The sequence below is a fragment of the Pelmatolapia mariae genome, linkage group LG6 (assembly GCF_036321145.2).
Source record: "Pelmatolapia mariae isolate MD_Pm_ZW linkage group LG6, Pm_UMD_F_2, whole genome shotgun sequence".
Classification (NCBI taxonomy): domain Eukaryota; kingdom Metazoa; phylum Chordata; class Actinopteri; order Cichliformes; family Cichlidae; genus Pelmatolapia; species Pelmatolapia mariae.
In genome coordinates, this window is record NC_086232.1 from 32,362,863 (window position 1) to 32,385,715 (window position 22,853).

General features: G+C 40.1%; 1 pseudogene; it reads left to right on the forward strand.

The window, feature by feature from the left end:
• Positions 1-3,971: 3,971 nt before the first annotated feature.
• LOC134629765 (craniofacial development protein 2-like) lies at positions 3,972-5,408 on the forward strand (annotated as a pseudogene).
• The last annotated feature ends 17,445 nt before the right edge of the window (positions 5,409-22,853 follow it).

Below are 22,853 nucleotides of genomic sequence, written 5' to 3' on the forward strand. Positions count from 1 at the left end.
ATGAAATACTCCACTTCTGACAAATAGGAGTCTTCACAGCTCAGATTTTATTAGATTTAGCCCTTTTTAAATGTCTCCTCAGTGGCATGGAGGCAGCTTCACTTTCAGCGGTGAGGCACATACAGCACACATAATGTCTCAGTATTAGCTTTACTTCATTCTCAAGGTATGACAGGCTACATGCATCTGTTTGGTGAAACCCTATCATCTCCCGCATGTTCTCATATTGACAAAAAGCTGAGGTTTTATTGTGACATTTAAAGTCTTCTATACACAGGCTGTGGTATTGACATGCAGCTGCTACCATGAAAATCTGTCAGCTGTCCCATGGAATAGAGGGTTAAAAATGATGATGGAAAAGATTGTGTTTGTCAGCTATAATATGTTTGTTGGCCCTCAGGTCATACGGAGACAAGAAATACGGGAATAAGCCAAAAGGGTTTCATAGCAGTGGTGCAGTCTAAGATTTTTATGAGGATTTGATTCAATTTTTTGCTTCGACATTTGAACTTTTGTGTTTTTTTTCTCCTTTTTTTTAACCAAATATTTGTCACATTATGGGAAAAAGTCTTTTCCTTGCCCTTTGGAATAGTAGCCATTCCTCACTGAAACCGCAAAACCTTTAGCCAACATTTTCCATTGTTTCCAAATGGTAAAAACATTTCAGTGTCAACAAACAAAGCAGAGTCACAAAAATATAAAATAAATATCAATTATTATGTATGGATCCTACATTTACTTTTTATTATCCTCTGGATGTCCTCTGTTGCATCACACCAAGAAAGTCCTGGGGTCAAATCCACCATCTGACCAACTTTCTGTGTGGAGTTGCATGTTCTCTCCGTGTTTGCATGGGTTCTCTCCAGGTACTCTGTCTTCCTCCCACCACCCAGGTGCGGGTGAGGGTGAATGGTTATTTGCCTGTCTGTGTTGCCCCTGTGACAGGCTGATGACCTGTCGGTGTACCCCGCCTCTCGCCCTATGGTAGCTGACCCTGCATCTCTGAATTCAATAAGTGGAAGAGAATTGATCAGACGGATGGATGGATACAAGCAGTGAGTAGCATAAAAGTGTAAATAAAAATGCAGTACAATAAAATAAAATAAATAAGTAAAATACATTAAATAAGTACAATAAATTACTGTAATTACATTTACAATAACTTCCCTTTAAATAAAAAGATTAACAATTGTCGTAAATTCAAGTTAGCAGCACAATATTTTTATTGCTGTAAAAAGTATTTACTGTAAATTTAATGTGAGCATTTTTATAGTAACTGGCTGCCAGGAAGTTACTGTAGAATTTACATCAACCTGTTTGCATATTGTGTTTTTGAAACTTATCACCAAACACATGATTTCTTTTTTCTTTTTTCAAAAGGCTGCCTTCTGTTTTTAACACAAAAATCTCAACAGAACTGAACAACCTTAAAAATGTTTTGATACAATTTAGTGCAAGTCAAATATACCAGCTGGGTTTATTGTCTCTGTGGTATATTTACTCACCTCCACCTGTATGGCTTTGGTTTGTACAAAGATAGTACATTTCGGAGCAAAGTCTAATATGGATGTGCGGTTAGCAGTAAGTCATAAAAGCAAATCTGGAGTGTCTCAGCCAAGCATCAGCAAACAATCACTGTTCTCAGTTCATTTCCATTGTTATCCTGCCATCACTGGATCTTTAAAACAAGAAAGAGTAACTAAAAAAAATGATTCAATCACATTCAAAAAACCAAAAGATGGGTGTTCCAGTAGCTGAAATTGATCTATTTCAGAAGCTTTTTCTAATCAAGTTTTAATTTTCAGTTTTTATTAATTCTATTCAGCATCTGTTTATCCTCCAGATGTAGATGTACCTGCTTTTCAGTCTTGTTGTATCACAAAGAGCATGGCACACAATTATAACACAAAAAATACTGAAAAAAATAAATAAATATATAATTCCAATCCAGGACTAAACTTTCTGTGCTTTACTATTTGTATGCGTGATTAATCTTAAAAAGAAAAAATATATCAAATTTTGTTAAACCCTCGTTGCATAAAAGTTTCTCTCCCCATGCTCTTCCTGACCACCTCCTCTCACATGGGGTGAGAGGCAGTAAGGAGGAAGAGAGGAGAGAAGGGAAGAAAAGAAGTCAAGGATGCACAAACCCAGTGGCGGTCCTAGCCTGTTTGGCGCCCCGGGCGAACACTCCCTCTGGCGCCCCCCCCCCCCCCCCCCCCCCCCCCCACACACACACACACACGCACACACACACACGCACGCGCGCACACACACACACACACACACACACACACACACACACACACACACACACACACACACACACACACACACACACACATGAAGAGAGAGAGAGTATGCATTGTATGCAAACAGCTACCAAACAGCCATCATAATTCGTCATACAATGAGAACAGGACAAATCAACAATTGACAATGACTAATTAATATTAAAATCTGTAATATAATGTATTGTTTGGAGTTTAGTCTGTTACTGTTACTATTTTTACCATTTCTTTTTGGAGCAACTGTAATCCACATTATTTCCTTAGGGATTAATAAAGTATTATGATTCTAATTGTTTCAGGATACATGACCTGCCATTATCCAATGACACATCTGCTTACCTGTATCTTTTGCTCATTTCTCCTCCTCTTCTTTTCTCTTTTTTCTAAACTGAGCACCTGATTGCTTTGAACTTTTATTATTGTTTATTTACTTGCACTGCTGTAACTGGATCCTTGTCGTCTCGTCTCTCCATATACTGGTCTGTATGTAGCGGAGATGACAATAAAGTTTACTTTGACTTCAGCAGCGAGCAGGCGCACCGAGGGCTCTCGCGCTCACTTTCCGCTGATAGAATTTCGAAAAAATATCGGTGCAAATTATAAGTCAGTATCATAATGTCTGGTGTTTTCGTGTTTGTTGTTTTGTTTTTATTTTGTTTTATTTTGCGAGTTGGTTATTAGATGCTGCTCCAGCCAGCCAGAGAATCCCCCGCAGCCCCGCCCTCTCCTCCCTGTGCCGCAAGCAGCAGGCGCACCTCGCAAACGGAGGGCGCCCCTACTCCCAGCAAATGGGCGTAGGGGCTGATGTTGGGGCAGCATGAGTACGAGCAATTTTTTTTTTTTTTTTTTTTTTTTTTGCTGATGCCCGTGATGCCGCCCCCCACCATGATGCAACCGCCCGTGTCGCCCGTATCAAAAACCACTACTGCACAAACCGAGAAATGAGACTGAAATGATTTTTCTGTTCAACCATCTATAACAAGATGTGTAATTTTAACTATTACACAGGGTTTAATCATCACTGAGAGAAAAAAGAGGTGAGAAGGGATCCTGGCTTGTACTGTATGACAAGAGATACTGTCATTTGTTTTACTCATGTGTGAGAGTATCGGTACAGTTCAAATCAATTTTGTACCAACGTTACAACAGGGAAAAAAAAGAAGAAAAAGGCAATAAGGCGAAAAAAAAGACCAATCTAAATGAACAAACCACTTTTCAGCATCAAAAGGCCAATTACAGGGGTATTGATTTTCTTGGCACAATGGGTTACAATGGGACATTTAATATTCTCAGAGGAAAAAGGATTTCAAATAATCTGGGCTGGCTTCAAGTACGGCTCGCAATGTTCTCCACTTTAGTGGCCATGCCTTCTGTGTTGGTGGTCTACAGGATCCGCATGGTTTTGGTTTGACGATAAGATATTAAATTACTGTGTGTCTGGAATAATTTTTTAACAAGAGATGTTGCAAAGTAACTCCGCCATGGCCGGTCCCAAGCCCGGATGAGAAAGGAGGAGGGTTGGGCGTCGGGCTAGCAACCCATCCCTGTAAAAAACCCTACCGCTACAGAAACGACAAACGAAAGCAGAAGTTTTGGACAACGTGGCAGGAATTCTACTTCAAATGGGATGTCGGTGCTAGAAGAAACCAAAAACGGCATCCAGCACCCGATGGTAGCACCATGGAAGCATTATTCTCCGCCAAAACCATCACAAGAATTGGGATGTGGAACGTTCGCACGTTATATCAGAGCGGACGGCTGGCTCAACTTTTGAAGGAGTTTGACGATTATCGGCTCGATGTCCTCGGAATCAGTGAAATGAAGTGGATAGAGAGTGGCCGAGTTACCAGCGATGGCAAGATGATCTTGTACTCGTGTCATGAAGATCGACATGAACATGGAGTGGGGCTCGTATTGAGCAAAGAAGCCGTGAGAGCACTCGTTGGTTGGAAACCTGTTAATGACCACATCATCACAGCTCGTTTCGGATTTGGACACGCCAAGATGACCATTGTGCAAGTCTATGAGCCAACGGACAATACGGAAGACGCTTTCAAGGACAATTTTTACGATCAGCTGCAAGATGTCTTTAATGACATCTCGAATGCCCAGCTGGGCGGCGACCGATTGGGATTGGAGACAGTGGTTGGACCACATGCATCTTCAACGCATCTCAGTGACAACGGCGAACGATTAGTATCCTTCTGCGAGCACAATGGGCTGTGTGTTGGAAATACATACTTCCAGCACCGAGAGATCCACAAGAAGACATGGCGATCACCGGATGGGCGTACATTCAATGAAATTGATTTTATCTGCATCAGCCAAAAATGGAGGTCAGCTTTGCACGACGCAAGGGCCTATCGAAAGCAGATGTGGATCTGACCACCACCTAGTCAGAGCGGAAGTCAAACTCAAACTTCAGAACCAAAGAAACCGTTCGCAATTGAGAAGCTCAAGGACCCGACCATCGTCAATGCCTTCACTTTAGAGCTGCAAAATCGTTTCACCCTCCTTGGAGAAATGGAAGACGTCGAGGACCTCTGGACTGGCCTCAGGGACGCCACCATGGAGTTCGCCCAAAACACCATCGGAAGACGCAAAGGAAAGAGAAGCGAACAGTTGATCCAAGGAAAAACATGGGAACTGATCGATGAGAGAAAAATCGCAAAGCTCAAACGAGAGAAGGCCAAAACCGAACAAGCCAGAGAGGAAGGAACCCGACGCTATGCAGAATTAGATCGGCTAGTGAAGAAAAGCTGTTGGAAAGACAAGAAAGAATGGCTAGAACGAAAAGGTGCCAAAACTCAGGAAGCAGCAGATCGGAATGATTCCAAGACCCTATACCGCATCGTAAACGAGCTTACTGGATCGAGGACCAATGCAAACGTCCCAGTCAAGGACAAAAATGGGAAGCTCCTGATCGCCCAAGAAGAGCAAAACGAACAATGGGCCGAACACTTCCAAGAGACCCTTAACCAGCTAGAGCCCGCCACGACGTACAATTTCGAGGCGGAGGATTCCCAAGATGAGCTTGGGGTCAACACTGGCAGAATCACCATTGAGGAAGTGAAGACAGTGATCGAGAGCCTCAAAACAACAAAGCGGCCGGCCTAGACGAAATACCAGCAGAGCTCCTGAAACACGGTGGCCAAGCCATGGTGGAAGAACTGACGACTCTGTTCAACAAGTGCTGGCAAAGTGGCACAGTGCCGGAGGACTGGCGGAAGGGCGCCATAGTCAAGCTACCAAAGAAGGGCAACACCTCCGAGTGCACCAACTGGAGAGGCATCACCCTCCTCTCTGTGCCTGGCAAGGCATTCTGTATCGTCCTCTTTCGACGACTGAGGAGTGCCCTCGACCAACGTCTACGAGAGGAGCAAGCTGGGTTCCAAATAGGCCGATCATGCACGGAACAGATTTTCGCCTTAAGAAACATCATCGAACAGTGCGTCGAGTACCGGCAACAACTCGCCATCAATTTCGTCGATTTCAAGAAGGCCTTTGATAGCATGCACCGCAATTCTCTTTGGCAGATCCTGCACTTGTACGGTGTCCCTACCATCTCCATCTGGCAACCGCTGGCAACCCCTGGGCGTTAAAAGACCACGAGGACGTCCCCGCAACACCTGGTGAAGGTCATTCCATCAAGACCTAAAGACATCAGATATATCATTGGAAGAAGCTGAAGCCCGGGCACAAGATCGAGCCTGGTGGTGTTCGTTTGCCGCCTGATATGCCACATAAGGCATGGGAGGATCTAAGTCTAAGTAAGTAAGATGTTGCAAAGTAAACATGTAAGGTAAAAAAAAGAAAGAATAATGTAATGTGAATAACTCAAACATGATAATATGATGAAGATTAATAATTGATTGCATCACATTGTAACACCGATTCCCATCAAAATGGAAAATAAAGATTTTGCTGTAACTTTGTAGATCATTGCTAGCACAATGTGTGACTACTGCTGCTTAGAGACTATACATAAATAACAGATGTAGCTTCCGAGTCTGAAAAGTGAAGCTAATAAAGAAGTGCATTAGACCTGCTTTTTTTTTACTGGCCAACATGGAGAAAATACCTGGTTGCAAACTAAATGTAGCTGTGTATAAGTCTATAGGAAATCCCCCTTCTCTTCCCTTGATGCACATCTTCAGTAACCATTTTCTTGTGGACTTTATGGACTCAACACTTGGCTGCGATCTACAGGTTGCAAACACATAGAGTTACACAACAAGCAGAAACACCAGCAGTTTTGACAACGGCTCTTAGAAAGTAGGTGCAGACATGAATTGTCCCTCAGTTTCTTGTTTAGTTCGAGCCCATGCTCATCTGGTTCAAAACACCAAGACATCAGTGGTCAAAACAATGAGGCTTTACAGCAAGACTTCATTAACCAATGTGTGTGACAGACTAGTGCAACACCCTCTGGCTTACACTCAAAGTTACAGCAGATCACGAGTCTCCAGGTTTAACACTGATCCCAAACAATTAAATCAGAAGACCTAATGTTAAAGGTAACTTTGAATAGCAGTAGTAGTAGTAGTAGTAGTAGTAGTAGTTGAAGTAGTAGTAGTAGTAGTATTTTCTCTTTTTATAGTGATATAAAGCAATTGTGCAGTGGTAATCTGATATCGTGAGAGCCTTAATTCAAGCATATGCTATCAAATAAACCCCTACAATAGACTGGTACACTATCCAAGTTTTACCGCCCCTTGTTCCCTGTGACAGCTGAGACAGGTTCCAGTCCAAGCTGTTAAGAAAGTGGATAGATGGACTTCATATAAATACCACCCACGAACATTTTGTGATCGTGTCTGTGCATTTTCAGCTTGTTTTATGTTATTTTCCACCATAACTGACACACAAATTGGTTAAGGTTCATATAAGGTGTGAAAGAGCACACGAGAACCAAAATATATGCTGTGTGCAATAATATGCAAAGAAACCACAGGTGCAATGTCATGATACCAAACCTGCAATATCGTCTTTCAAATTTCACGCTGAGGCATATTAAAGGAGTGATGCTGTCAGTAACTGTAGCGGCACGGTAAACCTTAGTGTGAGACTGTTTGTACTGGACACCTGTTGGGTATGAATTTACCACCGCAGGGCTACAGCTCCTATAACTGCGTGTTCTTTGCTAATGTGGCTGTTTAAACAAAGTGCTCTCAGGCAGTATATACACAAACAGCAACAAGGTCTGACATGTGTTTGTGAGTCATAGAAGAAAAACGCCTTTGAATGTGCAAGTAATGTTTAGTCGTCTGCTTTGAAATACAGAGAATAGGTAGAGTAGGAAGGAATAAATTCCACTTTCACAAACCTAACATCTGCCTACAATATATAGCCTATCAAACCGTGTGCATTCTTTAAGCTATTCAGCAAAACCTGTATTCAAAGGAAATAATGCTTTGTTGCTCCTCCAGGAATTCAACTTGTGAAAAGTCTTGTTATTGCTTTTGCTCTCTGTTTCATTTTTCATTTCTCAGTGATAGCTAAAAGTGCCACAAATTGATAAAAAGATGGCTTATCTCATTTAAAGATGCACCAAGCTGTGAAAAGCTGTGGGAGGACTGGTCCCCTCTTTTTTTCTCTCTCAGCCTTTGTGCGTCACAACAACTTTTCCATTTAGGCGCAAAGCTTCTGAGTGATTTGTGTGGCTGTAGCTTTTTTACATAACAAGTATTTTTATTAGTATCACCTCTGTACACTTTGAGGAGATTGAGTGAAAAGGGTGGGCTGTAATGCCAGGAGCAAACACTAACCAGGAATAATCACCGATTCAGAGGGATGAATGGAACACAATGCATCAAGTGGCAAGCGGAAATTGCAAAGGCCAAAGCATCATATGATGAAACCATTTCTGTAAATTAGATATTTACTCATCTTTGGGAGAAAACCAGGAGACAGCAGATAGGTAGGGGCGAATGTAATGTGGATTCACAGCACAGTGCAGGCAGTAATAATGTCTAAATACGGACCAGACCTCAGGGTCTAGGTCGCACTAAACTGTGTGTTTTTGTAGCCTAAAACACTGTAGCCATAACCAACAAATTACTGCCATTAATAAAAATAAACACTCCATTTTCTTCGTGTTTGGACTGCTAACTATTGGCACAGCATGTTCACGCCGGATCCAACTGTGAATAAATCAGAACACATAGCTCTGCCTTCTCTCTTGCTGTAATTATATTATAGACACATATCATGGGGTGAATGTAGTGTTGTCGCAAATCTAGAATTGTAGACATTTTATCAGCAGATCGTGCACATTTAAATGAAATTACGTGATGCACCACTTCATAATGGATGTTTTTGGAGCAGTTTCTAAGGTTTCTATGTCATTTGAGTTTAGAAGTATTAACCCTTAGAAAATCAGTCAGTTGACTCTTCATGTTAAAGTTTCTCATGGGTGTGCTTTAAACCTCCTGGCTGACAGACAGTTATGCAGGTATGGTGACAGGGACAATTTCACTTGTTTGTGTTTGTAATGTGGTGGCACATTACAAACATCCGCACTTTATCTTGACTTTAACTGTGGACAGATCTCCTGCTTCTGTAAACAGCCTTTAATAGAATATAAAAGTATTTCAAAATGGCTTAGAAAATGTACAGTTTTATTGCTATAATAAATTAGATTTACTGTACAACAGTTGTGGTGGTTTGGGGATGCCCAGCAAAGGACCCAAACTCTGAAAGACGTGGATGGGGAGGGTGAAGCTTCTAAAGACTAGGAATACACTGTTTCACATGTATAATGAGCACAAGTGCTTTGGGCGCAAATTCAGATGATCTTTCTGTTGTTTTTGCACACTACAAAACAAATGCAACCAGCCATCCTATATTGTTCCCAAATAGGTCTTAAGTGGTAGCAGAGCAGATGTCACCATTTGGCTTGGAATTTGCAAATTTTGGTCAGTTTAGTGCTTTTATTTATTTTTTATTATTTATTTTATTTTTTGTAGAGGGTCTAATAAAATTATTCCAAAAGCACACTGTAGACTGAAGTTAGTAACCAAAAAATATTGAAGTATGCCTGTAACAGCCAGGGTAGCACTGGCATCCATTAATAGTGAGTGAAATGTGGCAATAATATAAAGGGGTTTATCTTAAAAGAATATATTTTATTTTTAGGCAGTCACGCTAAATGAAATTATTTAGTTGAGCTTTTAAAGAACAACAGAACCAGAGAAACAGTCATGAAGCACACTAGCACCCACACAGATAGGAACACATTCAGTCACGCTAACAAAAACATTCCCCACACATCATAATAACACAATGAACTCAATCAAGACTTCATAAAAACACACTATTGTACTGTTGCTGACAATAGTGAGACCTGGCTGCTGTCCTTCGTTCCGTTTATTTTATGACAGACAGACTTTCCTCTGAGTAAACACCGCAATCTTTTTTTTCAATCAAATATCACCGCACGCCATCCCTGAAGAAGATTCCTCCACATCCTCTTATGCCCAATTTTATTTGCTTTTTGGATACCCACTTTTTTCTCGTCACAGCTGCTCCAAATATCAATAAAAAGCTTAATTATCTGTTTGTCTTTTTGGAGCTATCCTGTGTAACCCACTAATGCCTGTTGTTATTTTTTCACTTGATCAGATTTAGTGCGCTAAAATGCTGCAATAATATTGTGCAGCTCATGGATGTTCCTGTTTGCATCTCCCCAGTGTTGCATCAGAATGTTCATCATCCCTTGTGATGGGAGAATGGATGGAAAGCCTTTGGGAGGTCTCTGAAATTACTCACAATGTCCTTCACATTGAATTTCCCTTCCTGTCCACCAAACACAGCACCAACTACCTGCCTGCGTGTATATTTATATGTACGATGAGAAGTGACTCCAAAATGTTTCTGCCGCTTTGTCTCCTATCCCGCCAACCCCCCCCCCCCGCCTATCGTCGTCTGAGTTGTTGTTTTCATTTTTGTGCTACAAGTTCCCACTTAGTCAAATCGTCACAGGGGAGGAGAGGTCATCAGATACAAGAGGGGGGAGAAGAAGAAGGAGGAGGAGAGAAGATGGAGAGGATGAGTAATGACAGGAAAAGGATAAATGAGTGCAGGAAGGGGAAAATAGATAATGAAAATGAAGAAAAGAGAAAAGAAGAGAAAAGAACAAAAGGAAAGGAAAGGAGAAAAGAAGGATGAGGGGGTTTTTTTAAAGGGGGGGGGGGGGCAGCAGAGAAAACAGCAATGGATGGGAATGTAAAGAGGGAAGGTGGGGTAAAAAAAAAATCCAAAACTGGGACAGAAGAAGGAAGAGATGAAATGAAATGAAATGGGAAAAAAAATTAAAAGGAAAATGAGAGAAGAGGCAGTAGAGCGGGGGTGTGCAGTTCCAGAATAAGCTTGGATGTTTATCGTTAATCCCCTCAGGAAGGGTGAAATCTTGTGAGAACTGACTACTGTGGAACCCTGGACAGACTCCATGTGGAGAGGGCAAGAGGCACCACACACACACACACACACACACACAGATTCTAGAAGTTCAGCTCCAATCATAACTCAGCAGGGTGCTAAGTGATGAGGACTGAGAACTGTTACGCAGCAGCTCGCCCCCTGCTAATTCAAAGTCCATTTTGACAGCTGAGATATTGATTGAAATGAACATGTTTAGTGGCAGTTTTATTAAGGCATTAAGTCATAAGACATAGATCTTCCTATCTGTCAAGATGTTAATGATGAATTACAGTGAATGATAGCCACAATGTAAACATCCGCTCACTGAGCTCAATCGACTTCTCAGGAGAAGCCTGTAGAGATCCTGACATGTTTTATGAAACAGAGACAAAAGGTGCTGAACTGTTTCCCATGCATTCGAAATATGAAGACATGCATTTTGACCATCGAAACTCGCTGTTCTTGACTAATTCCCAACAGCATGCTGAGAGCACTACTTTGATGTGTTATTATTTCTCCTACATGTTATGGGAGATTGATGTCTGTATTTCCCTCAGACAACTCCCCCACGGCTTGAGTAATTCCCCCAGAAACAAACAAAAACCAAAAAAACGTGATGAGGAAAGAGTGCAAGACTGTGCCAGATGTAATCCTCCCCAAAGCGTAGCTCTCACTTCTTTTTTCTTTTTTCTTTTCCAAGCCAATGCTGACTAGCTGACTAGTGCAATCGAAACAACTGATCATCCCACCAGTATTCACAGTCAGGCCCTATCCCTACTGCTGTCTACCTCGCTGCTGGCCACATGAAGCCCTTTTTTTGTCTCATCTTTCATATTCTGCATCTCTTTTTGAGCTCTACGCCAGCTCCCACCTAAAAGGTTTGATGAATTAAATAATTAAATAATGGAATAAATTAGCAGAAAGCAGCAGAAAGTCTGCCATGAAAACTGTACGTGTTTTTGTTGGGCATTTTGCAGTTTCCTTCAAAGCATATCCACATGGGATGGGAAGGGAAGAGGCAGATGGATGAGAGGTTAAAGGGGAAATACAATGAGTAGGATTCAAAACAGATCTGGAAAGCAGATCTCTAGTACTGCAGAAGATCTCTACAGCACCTGCTGTGTGAGGAGTGCTAAGAAAATCTTTAAAGACACTATAGGCCCTGGACACCATTTGTTCAAGCTCCCACCGTCAGGCAGGCAGTTTAGAACTAAGAATGCATGCACAAATAGACTGAAACAACTTCTCTCAAAAGCTGTAGTACTAAAGCCGAGTCATCGTCAGTCTGGTAGGAAGAGTTATGTACCTTATTTTCTGTGCAATATTTTAGGTTCCTATATACATATTTTTCTTTTATTTATGTTAAACATGTTTGTGAAGCTTATTTTATTTGGTCATAAAAAATGGAAACATGGTGTCTAACCAAATACATATTCCTCCTGGCATTATACAGGCTTCCAGAAACACTGTAGGGAAACTTGCATGGATATTAAACAGATTTCTAGGAGATCTTGTTTTCATCTGTGCAATATTGCTAAATTTTGAGAGATGCTGAAAAACTATTGCATGCACTTGTTACTTTTAGGCTGGACAATTGTAATTCATTATTATCAGGCTGTTCTGAAAGCTCCCTGAAAGCCATCAAAATGCTGTGGCAAGAGTACTAACAGAGCACTCAATACCAGAAAGAAAAATCATATTTCTCCCTTACTGGCTTCTCTTCATTGGCTCCTTGTCAAAGCCACAATTGAATTTAAAATTCTTCTCCTCACATGCAAAGTGTTGAATAATCAAGCCCTATCATTTCTTAAAAATCTCATAGTACACTCATAAATATCCTAATTGAGCGCTTCACTGCCGTAGTGCAGGCATACTTGTGGTTCCTGGTGTTTCTAAAAGTCAAATGGGAGTTAGAGCCTTTAACTTTCAGGCCCTTCACCTGCGGAACCAGCTCCCAGTTTAGGTCTGGGAGACATTTCCGCTGTTTAGATTAGACGTTACTCTTTCCTTTTAGGTAAAGATTATACTTTGGCCTCGATGAATTGACCCTAAACCATTTCTGAGTTATGCTGTCATTGGCTGTGGCTGCTGGGGGGTGCACTGAGCGTTTCTTCTACCCTTACTTCCTTTCACTCCTGATGTGTTTAGATGCCTCTTCTGTCTACTTACTCCAGCAGTTTGAGTTTTGTCCTTGTCTCTCAATGATGAGATGTCTCTCAATCTCCTTTTTTGTCTTCTCTTCTGCTCAGAACCCAACCAGCCACAACAGATGGGCTTAGTGCTGCCAGAGCTCTCCTCTTCCTGTCAAAAGGGAGTTCTTTCTCCCTACTTTTAATATTGCCATTTTCTCCATTATACTGTAGGAAATTTAACTTACAGCAGAAATGAGGACACTATTGCCATAAACTGGTGCTATATAAACAAAATCTAATTCTTGGTTGCCTTAGGTTTGAAGCAGGAGTTTGGAATTGTTAGCAGGTTTTTGCCTCAGGATTTCAAGATTTGATGCCATCTGGAGAACTAAATTTGGGCTATGCAATTTTCTCTAAAAGTTTGATTATCTTTTTGGCATTTAAAAACTGAGGCTAATTCATTACAATTCCTTTTTATTATAACTGTTTCCAGCTAGAAATAACTTTGGGTCCACTGAAATTTGTTTTGCAATCACACTGATCTCTTCCCAAAATGTTAATCTGGTACTTATGAATAATATATCCTGCAAAGTACATGTCTCCAGGACCAGCTTTTGCCATGATGATACAGGCAAACAAACAGACAGGCAGACTTACAAATGGTAATGTGAATGGTTATTATGTGGCTCCCTGCTGATTTGTTCGGGGAGCAATTTTAAGGCTGACCTTTGTTGGGAAAGGAGGCTATGAATTCAGTGACACAGTTTAAAAAGCCTTTCAGGTGTAAGTCAACCTTAGCAGTGATCATAGAGGGAAATTACTGAAATGTAGTTGCGTCAGTGGTTTTGTTTTGTTTGGTTTTGTCATTGTTGTTTTTCTCTGAGGTTAAAAGACTGTTGTGTAATTGAAAGCTGTCTCCTTTTGAAGCAGCACTACGTACAGTGAATATATCAGGTTTTCGAAGCAATCCCTTGTGCTTTCTTTGATAAATAATAGCCTGTTATTTCAAGTGTACAGCGCAATCTAAAGTGCTGCAACAAGCCTGTCTTATCACTTCATTTAAAGGAACAATGTCTACATGGTAGCAAAGTCCAGCCGTTGCCACATTTACCTTAATACAACAAAGGAATATTTATCTCTTACATGATTTTTCTTGACTAATTATGTTTCATATTTCACATAACAAATATTTACTGGGGGACTTTAAAGCTTGGCTTGTGAGTAGGCACTCTCAGAAAGAAGCCATGCTTTTTTTCTTAAAGTTTAAAGGACACAGCCTGAGATTTATTATGTTTTGTTTGAAGGGAAAAGCATGAAGGCAATCAGTCAGTGTGATTTGCTGCTGCTCTATTATGGGATGTTTCAATATACAGCTGTTTATGTCATGACTTTTTCAATTTTGCACCGTGTCCCAGGGGTTCCAGACCCATATTCCCTGACTGATCCACTGTTTAATGTATACACTGCTTGTCTCAGCCTTCTCATTTGCTGGGAATGTTCCAGAGAGAATACCAGTGGTTTTCTTCCGTTTGTGTTTGCCAGCGACATAACCCAATTCACCTATAAATATGGGCTATCATGTCCATTTTCCATGCCTGAGCCTCAGACTAATTTACCACTGGCATTGATATGAAAGATGAGCCTTTTGTCTCAGGGAAATAGGATTATTCTCATTGATGGGAAGAGGCAGAATCACATCTGCTTAGACAAAAAGAAAGGCTGTCGTATGAGAAGATGGCAACCTGAATACAGTTTGGGCAGAATGCAACCAGGGCAGAGCTTTTATTGTAGAGATCTGAAGATCGTCTTGTACAAAACAGAGCAGGAGGTTTTGGCATGTAGATGAGATGGACTCCCACCAAGGTACCCTGTGTATTCACTTCTCTCCCTTTTGCCAGTTTCCTAAATACACATAACATATACCTGCTGCATGTAAAACTTTGGCAATGATCTCTGTTAGCTGTTTATTTTCATAATTTCAAATACTCTTGGGAGTGTACTTGCTCACTTTTAGCGCTCTTGTGTCTTTTTTCTTCTCCTCATTATATTTTCTTCCACCTGTCTCACATGAAGCAAATGAGATCTAGGTCGTAACACCCACATATCAGATCATCTACACCATTTGGATACATGCTCACTGGCACAGCCCTTTTTTCTGATAATTGCCTATAATGTGGTTCTTTTTCTGGGATTTGCAAGCTTCCTGCTTAAACCGCACATAAAATGCCATGCTTCTGAATTACTCATAATTACCACGCACTAGCATGGCTCCTATTCTCTGGACTGTATTTCCTGAGAGCACCTATGGAGAAACACAGCTTGAGTTTTACAGGCATGGATATAGGTGGGTAAGAATGGGTGAGTCAAAGGATGAGTTCAATTCAATTTTATTTATATAGCGCACAACAGTTGCTTCATCACGCTTTGTATTGTAAGGTAAAGAACTTACAATAATACAGAGAAAAGAAAGAAAACCCCAACAATCAGATGAGCCCCTATGAGCAAGTGCTTTGGTGACAGTGGAAAGAAAAAAACTTCCCTTTAACAGGAAGAAACTTCCAGCAGAACCAATCTCAGGGATGGACGGGTATTTGCCACGATGGGTTGGGGGTGAGTGGATTGAGAAAGGACAGAGACATGCTGTGAAAGAGCGGATAAGCGGAAAAAGATGGATGGATGGATTTTGCCACTTCTGCATAAAAACTTTATTATAGTGGAAGGACTGTCTCTTTATGTCAGTCAGTTATGATAAAACCACATTAACTAACACTATCTGTTCAATAAAACAATAATAAATAACATCCAGTACATGTTGGATGTGAAGCATGTGTCACTGACTTAAAGACATGAATGTCAAATTTACACTCAGTTTTTGGTCTCTACCAACTTCTAAGGGAAATATCTGGATTTTATACTGATAAACCTTCCAGTTTTTCTCAACGTCTTGTTGCCAAATGTGTCTCTCAGCCTTGTGGTAATAAGAAGTTACTGGACAAAAGGCTTTTAGAGCAGGTCCAGAGAAAATAGCTGCCTTCTGGATCTGAAAACTAATGAGATTTAGGGAAGCTGTGGATTTAGGTTCATTGCGTTATTCCTTGTGTCATTATTCTCACACTGCTTTATGAGACAAGTTGTGGATTCAGATTTAACTCCAATTGGTGTTAGAAGCCCTAGCATTCATTGATAAAGAGAAAGGCTGATGCACCAGTAGGGGCTACTACTTTAGTTTTTTCTTTTTAGTAAAAATGCTTTTTGCTGCATAAATCTACCAAATGTTAAACTTCAATACTTTCAGTTGAACCACATCATAGATACTGGGTTCAAAGAAACCCATGGGTACAGTTTACAGCCCTGTAGCAAAATGAAGCAAGCTTGAAGGTATCATAAACTCACAAATATTACAACTTGCAGTCAGAAGAAGCCCATCCAGGAAGTCTATGTTTGGTTCTGATCAGCGAAATTCTGTTATTTTACTAACCCGTACTAACTGGCAGCTCTTCGCGTCTGTGTGTTGCACAGTCTGCTGGAGTCCAGAAACCAATGTGTGACTTCTCAGCACCTACATTTATATCCAATCTATGTTTAAACTGTATCTTTCTAAGGAAATAGTAAAATAATCATGTGACTTGGCTCCAAAACTATGGAACAGCTTACCACCCTCTCTTCACACCTTAAAAAAAAGCCAGCTTAAAAGTCATCTGTTCAGAGATGTGTGCATGCGTGCATGCGTGCATGCGTGCGTGTGTGTGTGTGGTTTATGTGTGTTCACTTTGTCCTTGGACAATTTGTTTTTGTTTTGTTCTAAAGCACTTTTGTAGCTAGTTTTTACTTTAACATAGACAGGTTCAAATGATTACTATTAAAACAGTTAAGTGACAACATTTGTTACCCTCAGAGTGAGAACAAGCTAAAAAGACTGATTGCATTTGCAACCTGAACTTCGTTCCTCAGCACTAGAAAGTAATTGTGCTGTAACTTCAAAATAAGAAAATGTTCATCCATGTTTCCTTTGCAATTATTGTGATTATAAAAGCTGCCTAAAACACATGCTATTAACTTACAGTCATGGTACCATGAAAAAAAAAAATCAAACATGTCCAAATTTATACTGCACATAAAAAGCTGCTATTCATGAACCGACTGCTTTCATTAAGTCATCGTTATTAAGGCCTGCAGCAATGAAACAGCAGAGTGCTCAGGTATAATCTCCTTCAAACGCCCACCGGCCTGTCCATCAGTACACACTAGACAGTCATTATAGACACTACAGCAACCTACTTCAAATGCCCTCTCTGCCTCCCATTCACTCTGCTGTTCCCGTGTCACCATACAGATATTCTTCTCGGCTGTCAATCACTCATGGAGAGATGGGAATTTCCAGCACAAAGACCTTAAATAATGGTGAGAGAGAGATCAGCTGTTTGTTGCTTTTGTCTGTGATAATTAGCGAGCCACACAGTTCGCGCGGGGCTGGAAAAGTATTGGTTGTTTTTTTAATCTTCCACCTCTGTTAAACACTCTTTCATGAAGCTTTTTGAGCCATCATTTTTTCAAAACGTTACTCTCGCTTATCAGCTGGTTCTCTTGTGATTGATGTGTGACAGGTGCGTGTGGCGTGTCCATCAGGTTAAATAGCTCTTCAACAGGAAGCTCTGCTTGGACAGACAGTATACACATGCACATGGACAGAGACTGGGCAGAGAGTGCTGAATGGATTACACAGGAAATCAATTACAAATACAGAAATATAAAACTAGAAAAAACAAATTTAAACAGCTACTTGTTTCACTTTGTCATGGTTTTGGGTTCTTAACACAGTCTCTTTGTGTTTTGGGGGTTTTGACTCTTTGGATTCTGGTTTATTCTATTATTTTATTTATTACTCTAGTTTGTATTTGGTTTCTGTTACCATGTCTCCCCTGTGTTCCACACTTCATGTTTAGTGACTCTTGACTTCATGTTTTATCTCTTGTCTCCATGTTTGGTGTTCCTTTTCTATCTTGTGTCTTGTCTGTTTCTCCCTCAGTCCCAGTGTCAAGCTTGTTTGTCTTAGTCTCCGCCTCGATGCGTTTCCTGTTTTAGGTTAACAGTCCTGTGTTCAGCGTGCTCAGTTTTGCTTCCCCCGTTATGTCTATTTGTTGCAGCTGTGTACCCATGTGTTTCCACTTTTGTTGGTTTGTCGTCCTCTATGTTCTGAGTCTCAGGTTTTTCATGTTTCTTATGTATCCCACTTCAGTGTTTTGTTTCACCTTGTTTGTTAGCAGTGTCTTGGTCTCCTTTTCCCTTGTATTTGCATCTTTACTCAGCCACAATAAAACGACTCCCTTGGCTCCCTGCGTCTGCTTTTGGGTCCTCACCACTCTTCGCACCACACAATCATGACACATTTGGCTGTTAGGATGTTAAGGATGTTTTTAATGTAATGTACTAGTGTTCATGGGGTGCAGTTTTTGTAGTGTTTGAACTTAATTTACCCTTTTGAGTTTGCGCAAAGATCACATCAGATAATATCACATGATCATATGCTCCCAGAAGTTCAGAAGTGTCTGTTTTTATCTTCTGCTGTTCACAAATGTAAGCACTTCTGTGCTTGATGGCTTTCAGCATAGTATAGGGTGCTTGGTGATGTCTTATGAATATCACGAGGAACATTAGATTTTGTTTTATTTTTTGTTCATATAAGAACAAAGACTATTCCAGCTGTCGTGGGGCAAAAGGAGGGCTACGACATAGACAGGTCACACAGGTCCATGAGTAGAAAGAAATTCCAGAAATCGAGTATTTAGAACATTCTGAAGCCTGAACCTAATTATTTAAAATGTTGGTTATGTTTAACATGAGCATACACCATTGTAATAGTGTATGTGACATAACAGCATAACTGGATACTTACAGAATGAAATGTCCTTTCCGGGGTTGAGGAAGTTGAACTGCACAACATTAAAAACCTTGCTAAAAGGAAGGGGTTTTTCTTTAGAATATAATATAAATGTATATAAACATAAAAATGCCTAATATCTACTTTTGTATTGCATTTATATGAATAAGAATATGTATGGATTTTTTTAACTACTTTCATCCCTGATGTAATGATGCATCTCTGACATATATTCTGTAACTTGTGGCAATTTATTCTGTCTCAATTATAATTGTTAATACATTATGTTGACTTATTTCTTATTCTATTTACTTAAAAACCAAAGTAAAGGAACTTGATTTATGTTAATAAAACTCTTGTACTATCTGTGTGCATCACAATACAACATCTTCCTCTATGTTTAGGCTCCAGTCAGGTGAGATGAAATGAATATACAGGGTGCACATCATAACAAAATATCAAATTTAATGTGTAACAAAAGTGTAAAACAAACAAAAAACAAACAAAGATTAAATTGAATTAAATTAAAAACAAAGTGTTAGATAAGATGAGATTAGTTTGTATCAGAGAGCATGGGATGTTGTATATTCAAGATTATTATATAATAAATGGATGATTGGATGATTTTTCTGTTTTGTTTTGTTTTTGAGGATTTGGTTTTGTTTTGTTTTGTTTTGTTTTGTTTTGTTTTGTTTTGTTTTGTTTTGTTTTGTTTTGTTTTGTTTTGTTTTGTTTTGTTTTGATGAGGAGGGGTTTTCTACGTGCTGTATTTCACTGTTACTAAAACTGGGTTTGACTGGCAAAAAATAGAAACACATGTTTTGATGCTGTTGCTAAAAATTGCTGCCAAAATGCACCCAGCTGTTAAAAGTGAGATGATGCATGTGTACACTTGTGCACTCTGAATCAGTATGATTCTTAAATGGTAGAAGCTTAAATGTATAAATGTTTAAAAACTGTTTTTGTGCTTTTCTTTCCTTGACTGCATATTTCCAGTCCACTTTTTCAAAGATATTTTAGACACGTGAAAACTGATCTGCTGCGCCAACATTTTTATGCACATAACTAGCACAACACTAAATCCTGCATGCTATCCTTTCTCCAGGCAGACCAAAGTACCTCACAAGTTTAATAACCACGTTGCGTAATGCTGTGTGGTCTCTGGGACGATGGGAGCTGATTGCACTCAATCATAATGAGCTCCTGGAAAATAGATTTGTCGCGACAAATTATTCTTCAAGGGAAATATCCATTGCCCTGCGTTGTTTTTCTTCAGGTCTGACAGATAATCAGCTTGCCGTTAATGAGACTGGAATTTCATTTTAGATGACACCTGTGAAATTCTCTCTTTCCTCAAAGAAGAGCTGACAGCCAGCTAAGACTGCTAGAAAATATGATCCTTCTCTAGTCGTATGTTCTTGGTGTAAATCGTAGTTAAGATGACAAGTACAGGCCTCCTGTGAAATCGCAAAAAGGAAAGCAGGCAAATCAAAGTAGGAGGGGAAAAAAAACACAGTGAGTCATCAGTAACACTGTGAATAATCATGTATATTAAAGCCACCTCAAATAGGCGGATGTCACTCTGAAAAAAAGCTGTACAGGTTGTAGTATGTGGGTGCCTCAGCCAACATTCGCCGTCATCATGACCTTTTCACCCCGGCCACCTACAGCATATGTGCACAACACACAGACACACCCATCCGCCCACGGCCACTTACAAGCACTCATCTCAAAACAAAGCAGCCAAGTAAAATGCAACTTTATCCCCACATGCATCCTCCATCTATCACTGATTATTTGTCCTGTATGATTTTCGAAGCATACTGACATTTTGTTCCTGTCATTTTGAGTGGTAGCTGCACTGAACCACGCTTTGCCTTTAGAGACGGATGTGCACTCTAACCTGATGATCCATGTCCTGATTCCCAGAGGCTAAATGTTTGTGTGTGTCTATGTCTGTGTGTGTGTGTGTGTGTATGTGTGTAGAGGGTCTGCTGACTTCAACAGCTGGCTTCCTCCAATAGGCAGTCAGCGAGTACATCCGCCTAATGATATCACTACTGCTTGTTGATGTGAAAGGTGCAGAGGGAGAGACAGAGAGGAACAGGAGGACGAGACGAGGTAAACACACAATGCATATATATTAGTTAGTATCCATTCACAAACCCCTGTGACCTGCTGTGCAATATTTCAGATCTGTCTCAAAGGAAGAGTATGTCATGACGACACATACATTTAAATCAGCTATAACTGATATAGCACTAATCTATAAAGCGACAATACGAAAGCACTGCAATCTGCTCAGCGCCAAAAAACAGATGGATACTGTAACTAGTGATATTTCTCTCAGGAGTCAGCTAGAATCCAAAAACAGAGCAAAAATGACAGTAAATATTGGATTACATTCATCAGCTGTTCCGCAACCCAGCTTCAGTTGAATCATGTTCCTGTCACACAGCTGCCGTTTGCATAAATAAGCAACTAAAAGGGTTGCCATATCAATTTACAGGGCAAAATGTTGGTTTTGTTTTGACCTTACCCCTTATTAATGTCAGTAATTGCCAGTTTAGAAAGTTAATTAATGTTTATGTTAAGCAAAATGACTCTAGTTACACAGGATTGTTTATCTATTAATATTAGCTCATACCAGCATGCTGGTCACACCACATCAGTGTATATACTGTATATATGTTTATATAGCAGTATGCACACTGTCCATATACACCAGCAACAGTATGCAGTATTTATAAAAATCAATATTATGTTAATTATAAGAAGAAGCAAAAAAAAAAAGCATGGTTCAGTTCAATTTAATTCAATTTTATTTATATAGGGCCAAATCACAATAATAGTCACCTCAAGGTGCTTTATACTGCAAGGTAGAGACTCAACAATACAATATAGAGAAAACCCCAACAATCAAACAACCCTCTATGAGCAAGCACTTGGCGATAGTGGGAAGGAAAAACTCGCTTTTAACAGGAAGAAACCTCTGACAGAACCAGGCTCAGGGAGGGGCGGCTATCTGCTGTGACTAGTTGGGGCCGAGAGGAGGAATGAGATGGTAAATTTTTTAGATCTAACCAGGAACTCTGTCAATGTACTGTAAAGTTCTGTGAATATGAGTATTTCATTATGAAATACTTCAAAAAGTAAGTAGTGATACGTCACTTTTGGAAGGATACAAAACATCTAAACTTCCTAAATAAGTTCAGTTTAGTTTTAACTTGATGTTTAATCTTATGAGTTGGCTACTCTTTCTTGACGATGGATATTTCACAACAAATATCAATGTGTATCTTTCTATTATGAGAATTCTCCAGCAAAAAGATATGAAGAGCTTATGTTCTCAACCTGCAACCTCACAGGAAGTAGAAGGACTTAAATCAGGCTCTGGGGAATCAATGAAAGACTCTCTGCTCTGGGTATTGTAAAAAAGTAACAACAAACATGTTGATTTAGGTCATAGTTTGTGACTGGCATTAATTAGGACACAGCACCCCAAGAGATTTTATGACAAATAGACTGACAGCAAAAGCTTGGCTTTCCTGTCCATTTTGAAACAAGTGACCAGAATTTGAGAAGACTTGACTTTGATGTATTAGTTCTGTAACCTTTATTGAAAAAATCACCTAACTAGACACCCATCTCTCTAGTAAAGTTTTCTTTTCTTTTCTTTTCTTTTCTACAACATAACAAAATCTCCCAGAAAATTTCTCCTCACATTCAAAATGAGCATGGAGTATCAGCACGACTGCAAACTTGTCTGTCCAGTGGGAGCTCACCCCCTGTGTTTATATGTGCTGCAAATACACTTGCACATTCTCACACACATGCACTGCCTTTTTCTCACAGACTCACCACACTTGTACATGTTGTAAACGTGCAGAGAAACACTCCCCCGGCTAAATATAAGTGTACATCAGGCTGTGTTGGATTAGGTGGATACACAGTTAGAAAAACTCCCAAAAGACCATTTAGCTTTCTGAGGACTGTGCTGCTCAACTGCCTTCCTGACAGTCAAAAGGAATCCATTTACATACTCCTCCTCTGCGGGGAAAAGCTATGCTCTCTGTATTCAATGCACAGATTATAGTTACTCAGTTGTTTTTTTCACCCGTTCTTCGAAGT